This window comes from Carlito syrichta, unplaced genomic scaffold, assembly GCF_000164805.1.
Source record: "Carlito syrichta isolate Samal-C Ts95f unplaced genomic scaffold, Tarsius_syrichta-2.0.1 Scaffold314393, whole genome shotgun sequence".
NCBI lineage: Eukaryota > Metazoa > Chordata > Mammalia > Primates > Tarsiidae > Carlito > Carlito syrichta.
Window position 1 is genome coordinate 1368322 of NW_007258489.1, and position 6000 is coordinate 1374321.

The window sequence follows — 6000 nt, forward strand, 5'->3', positions numbered from 1 at the left end:
ACTATCTTTCTGGGCCATGGGAATTTGTGAAAAGCAAAGGGAGTTCAAACTTGACTGTATTTGTTCTGATCAAGTCTGTTTGTTCGAAGTAAAGGAACTCTTAATTATTTAAACTAGATTAGGTGAAAGACTTCAAACACTATAAAATGATTAATGTTTGGATCTAAAGTATAACCTTGATTTGGAGTCATGTTGGCCTTTCAATGAATTCTTCCTAACTACCAACTTAAATCTTAACTTCTGTGTAGCTGAGGAAGTTTGTCATTTCTGTATGCCCACAATCCCTCGACCAATCATGATAATATAAGCTATAAAATAAACTAAGACTGAAGTATAAAATTTATGAAGCTAACTAAGAATTCTTCACAAGCCTTTCTTGGAGAAGCTTTGTTGCCTAAGTTTTTGGGCTCCACAAGAAAACCCTATGGAAATAAAATATGTGAACAAAAGAGGGCAAAAGAGAGAGATTGGACCTATCTTTCTGTAAATTCTGTGTGTCAGGAAATAAGAGAGATTACATCCAATATGTAACTTATCCTTCCTGTCTCTGTGGGTTAAGTATTATCACCCCATTTTACACTTGTGAGAAAAGACTCAGGTTAAGCTATTGTCCATTATGCTTCAGATGGCAAGTGGGAGAAGGGATCAAATAAACCTGCTCTTTTGATTGTATATTGTACTAGAACTTTATTTTTGAGCTATGTTTAGTGTAGAGAGTGGTTAGTATTGTAATGGCAAACAGTAGCCACCAGCCTCTCATCACTTGTGGCTCTTGAACATGTGACATGGGATTAAACCAAACTGATTTGTGCACACCAGATGTCTACATGAGATATACACTAGAGTTCAAAGACTTAGTAGGAAAAAAATGGAAAATATGTAAAATGCAAAATAAAGTGTAAAAATTTGTCGAAGTAATAATTTTAGGATGTATAGGATTAAGTTAAAAATTATGTATAGCTGTAAAAGTGTGGTTATTAGAATATTTAAAATTGTAGGTTGTATTGTATTTCTTTTGGACAATGCTAGTGTAGATCTTTCCATAGGGAGCAAGGAACATTTTGTTTTGGGAGACCCTTGTGCTCTGTACTGGCTGTGACACCTTAAGCCAAATCTTGCTTTAAATGAATGTGTTTTTTAATCCAATAAATGTTCATAATAACATATGCCCTGGAGGGCTTACACTAGGGCTAGAGGCAAAGTATGCAGAACCCTCTCCAAGCATCTGTATCATAAAGGGCACTTGAGACAGGTAATGATAATAATCTGCATGAAACTTTAAATACTATATTTCAAAGCCTACTGGACTTCAAAAGCTATTCTCTTTTTCACTTACCATACAGTTTCCATACCAAAAAGTTTGATTCTGCCTTCAGCATCATGGGACCTCAAGAAGACTTAGAAATGAGGACATTAAGGTCTTAAAGAGGCAGAGGAGTATGCAACATGGGCCCTCATATATGAACAATGACAATAAAGCCAAAGCTGAGTTTGATTTCTGTGTACTTTTATTGTTGGCCAAAAAAACTTTCAGCACTATTTGCTATAGATAATCTGCCCATAGATAATCACTATTTAACATTTTTCTACAATGTGTCTGCTTTATTTAATTATATGTGAAATCATTCAAAGGTTAAGCTCTTAGCTGTTACTAATAAAATATGTAGCTATATGTTAATTCCAATTTGAAGTCCACCTGGGTGGAACTACACAAAAATCTTGGATGTAAGAGTTAACTGGGGCTATAACCATTCCTGTAGAGGTCCTTGAACGTCAAGGTTTGTTGTAAATATTTAAACCCTTATTCTCTGAGAATGACTATAAATACATTTTACCATATACTATTAGAGTAACTAAATTATAAAATGCATATTGTGGGTTCTAAAATTAATCTAGAATTTATTTTCACCAAGCAGTTCATGGTAATGTTAAATCAGTATTGCTGACAAAATACTATTAATCTATTCTGGGTCTTCTTTTGCAGTCCCATGTTATTTTCCTTTTGTAGAAAATTTCTACTAAGCATTTTTACGATTAACTATAGACAATCTGTACATAAAATGACAATTATTATTATTATTATTTTTTGAGTTGGAGTCTCACTTTGTCACTCAGATTGGAGTGCAGTGGCCGCTCCCGGCCACCGCAGCCTTGACCTGCTGGGTTCCAGTGAGCCTTCCGCCTCAGCCTTCAAAGTAGCTGGAACTACAGGTGCGCGCTACCACGCCCAGCTAATTTTTTGATTTATTGCAGAGATGAGGTCTCGCCAAGTTGCCCAGGTGGGTCTCGAACCCTCAGGCTCAGGCAATCTCCTCACCTCAGCCTCCCAAGGTGCAGGATTACAGGCTGAGTCACTGAGACCGGCAAAATGACAATTATTAAGGACAAGTCTTCATCAGTTGATCGCTGCTAGGAAAGCCTTTGCTTCCCACCAGTGAACTCCACTAAATGCTATTTACCTAGTTTTCTTATCATACGAAAACACTGTCTGGTTCTCCAAGACAGTTTAGCTAAATCTAATCACTTTTTATCTGCATTCTTTCAAATGAGACCATCATGTGGTGCTGTTATGATGATCAGGAAGATATTTTAAGCAACTTTTGGCATGAAAAGTCACTTCCGGATTCAAATCTGAACTGAAAGTGATATGTCATTGCAGAAATAAGGAATTGGTGACTCTTCTTGTACTAGACCATGAAATATCTCCTCTGAAGCTGCTCAGAGACATTAACATCTAATTATTTTCTGCCCTAAATTATGAATGGACATTTGCAAACAACTATTTTCTAAGAATTAATAATGGTTATTTGTACCCAAAGTCATCTCTGTGTTCTTTATTTTTTCTGGGCTTATTTTGAGAGAGTTGTCCTCTACACCTTGAACAGTGGTGTGTGTACAAAATGTGAAGACTAATAAGGGAATGGCAAAGGAGCTAGCACCAGATTTGTTGTTTTGCCAATTGGGCTACTTTTATTCTTATGAAAAATAATGAGCTAACATATATTTTATATATGTGTGTATAATTCAATTACATTTTTAACTGTCTGTGTGTGTGTGTGTGTGTGTGTGTGTGTGTGTATGCTTTAACTCTCTATATATAACCCGAAGAAAGGTTCAATCCTACAAGCAGTTCTCATGACAGCAGATGCCTCAGCTGTTTGGGCACGCGCTCTTCTCCCTCACTGGTAAGCAGGAATTCTCTCTGATTTGGCATGCATTCCCAAGACTAATACCACAGGGTGCTCTGCTTCCTGCCTGTGAATACAAGGTTCCATTGCAGAGTGTCAAGGGTCTAACAATAGTTAATCTCTTCAAAGAAGCAGGTGGTCCTTGCCAGTACTACTTCTATTATTGTCTAAGTTCTCCCAAGTCTCTGCCAGTTGCTTGCCTGTGAGTTTTGGAAGTAGCCCAGAGTTTGACTGACTTCGTTGTTACCCCTCATGATTCTTTTTTTAGTGCCCATATTTTTTTATGTTGTTTTTCATTGTCAGTGTCCAAAAAATTCCTTGAATGTGAGTTCAATTTTGAAAAACATATGTCTCATAGCTCTTTTTTTCTTAGATCAACCCTGTCTCAATGCTTGAATTATCTGTCTCTCATGTGCAATGGAAATCCTAGTGTGAGAGGAGCCCAGCACCACATTTAAATTTACACACATTCACCCTCTGACTTATTTTTATCTATGTTGTAAGTTGAATGATCACACCGATCATGCCAGATGAAATCCAGGTTTTGTTGTTTATTTGAGTTGACACTACATTATGATAAGAATGCATATTTAATTTCAAAGCTTAAGGAACTATTTTTTGTGTAATTTAATGAACTACTACATTCCAAAAATAGTGATATGAACTTGCTCTAACCAATGTTTTTTGATAACCATAAAAAGTAGTAAAATTGGCATTTATTCTTTCTCCTTCACATCCTGGTTGTAAACTCTACCTGAGTATCTACAGTAATAATCTGTGGCTTTCATTCAGAGATTACTATAAACAGAATGATAGAAACAGTAACTTTTCACAAGGAAAATGAACTATAGGAGACATACCTACTTCTCATTTGGTATCACAAAAATTAGCAAATACCCAAGACCCTGCAGAAATGGATTCATTCTGTTTTAAAGGTAAGCCAAAATTAAATAGATCATTTAATATGCATGCATTTATACTTGGAAAGCCTTAGGCACAGCAGAACCAAGTAAAAGAGGAAGATTTTGTTAGAGAATGTGAATTGCACTGCCGGCCCTCCTGGATTCATTTTAAAAAGTGATATATTCAAACAAATGGAAAAATATTCCATGCTCGTGGATAGGAAGAATCAACACTGTTAAAATGTTCATCCTACCAAAGGTAATCTACAGATTTAACGCAATACCCATCAAGTTACCAACATCATTTCTTCTCAGATCTGGAAATGACAATACAGAGATTCATATGGAAACATAAACAACTACAAATAGCCAAAACAATCCTTGGCAAAAGAAACAAAGCAGGAGGTATCACACTTCCAGACTTCAAACTTTACTATAAGGCTACAGTAATCAAAACAGCCTAGTATTGGTACAAGAACAGGCACATAGACCAATGGAACAGGATAGAGATTCTGGAAGCAAAGTCTCAATTTCTCAACCAACTCATCTTTGACAAAGCCTCCAACAACAACCACTGGGGAGAGGAGAACCTATTCAGTAAATGGTGCTGGGAAAACTGGCTGACCACATACAGAAGATTGAAACAGGAGCCCCCACCAATCACCATACACAAAAATTAACTCTAAATAGATCAAAGACCTAAATGTAAAACCTCAAACTATAAGAATCTTAGAAAATGCAGGAGACACCCTTATGAAAATTGGAACTGGCAACCAATTCCTATTCAGAACCCTAAAGGCCAATACCTTAAGAAATAAGATAGACAAGCAGGACCTCATCAAACTAACGAGCTTCTGCAAAGCAAAAGAAACCATCAAAAGAGCAGGGAGACAGCCCACAGAATGGGGAAAAATATTTGCCAAATGTATATCTAACAAAGTCCTAACATCTAGAATATACAAGGAACTCAAATGTGCCGAAAGAAAAAAAACAAACAGCCCCATTAAAAAGTGGGCAAAAGACACGAATAGATACTTCTCAAAAGAAGATATACTGGCAGCCAACAGACACACAAAAAAGTGCTCAGCCTCACTCATCATCAAAGAAATGCAAATCAAAACCACATTGAGATACCACCTAACCCAGTAAGAACGGCCATCATTAATAAAACAAATAACAACAGATACTAGAGAGGATGCAGAGAAAAAGGAACGCTTCTACACTGCTGGTGGGAAGGCAAACTAGTGCAACCTCTCTGGAAGACAGTGTGGCAATTTCTGAAAGAGAATTGACCTTCTATATGACCCAGCAATTTCCCTATTGGGAATATACCTGGAGGAATTCAAATCATTCTACAAAACATTAGATACCAAAAAAGATAACTGCACACGTATGTTTGTTGCAGCTCTATTCACAATAGCAAAAACATAGAACCAACAATGCTGCCCATTGAAGCTGGACTGGATTTTTAAAATGTGGTACATATACACAATGGAATATTATGCTGCCATAAAGAAGGACAAACATATGGACTTTGCAGCAACTTGGATGGATTTAGAGTGTATCATACTCAGTGATCTATCACAGAAACAAAGAACAGAGTACCATATGTTCTCACTCATAAGTGGACCCTGAACATTTACCATAATACTATAAGAAAGGGATTTGTAGTAGCAAAATACTGCCAGGTTGGGGGGTCACAACATCAATAAGGGTACCCTGATCTCAAACCAGGCAAAGTGGGGACCAAAGGGAGGCCCAAACTTTACCTGTACAATGACTACTTATATACCTAATCCTGAATTGTACCCCACATCTATAAAATAAAAATAAACAAAGAAAAAACATGGTCCTGGCATTTATGGAATGTATAGAAGTATTTTCCTAAGATTTAATTCTATCATAAAATG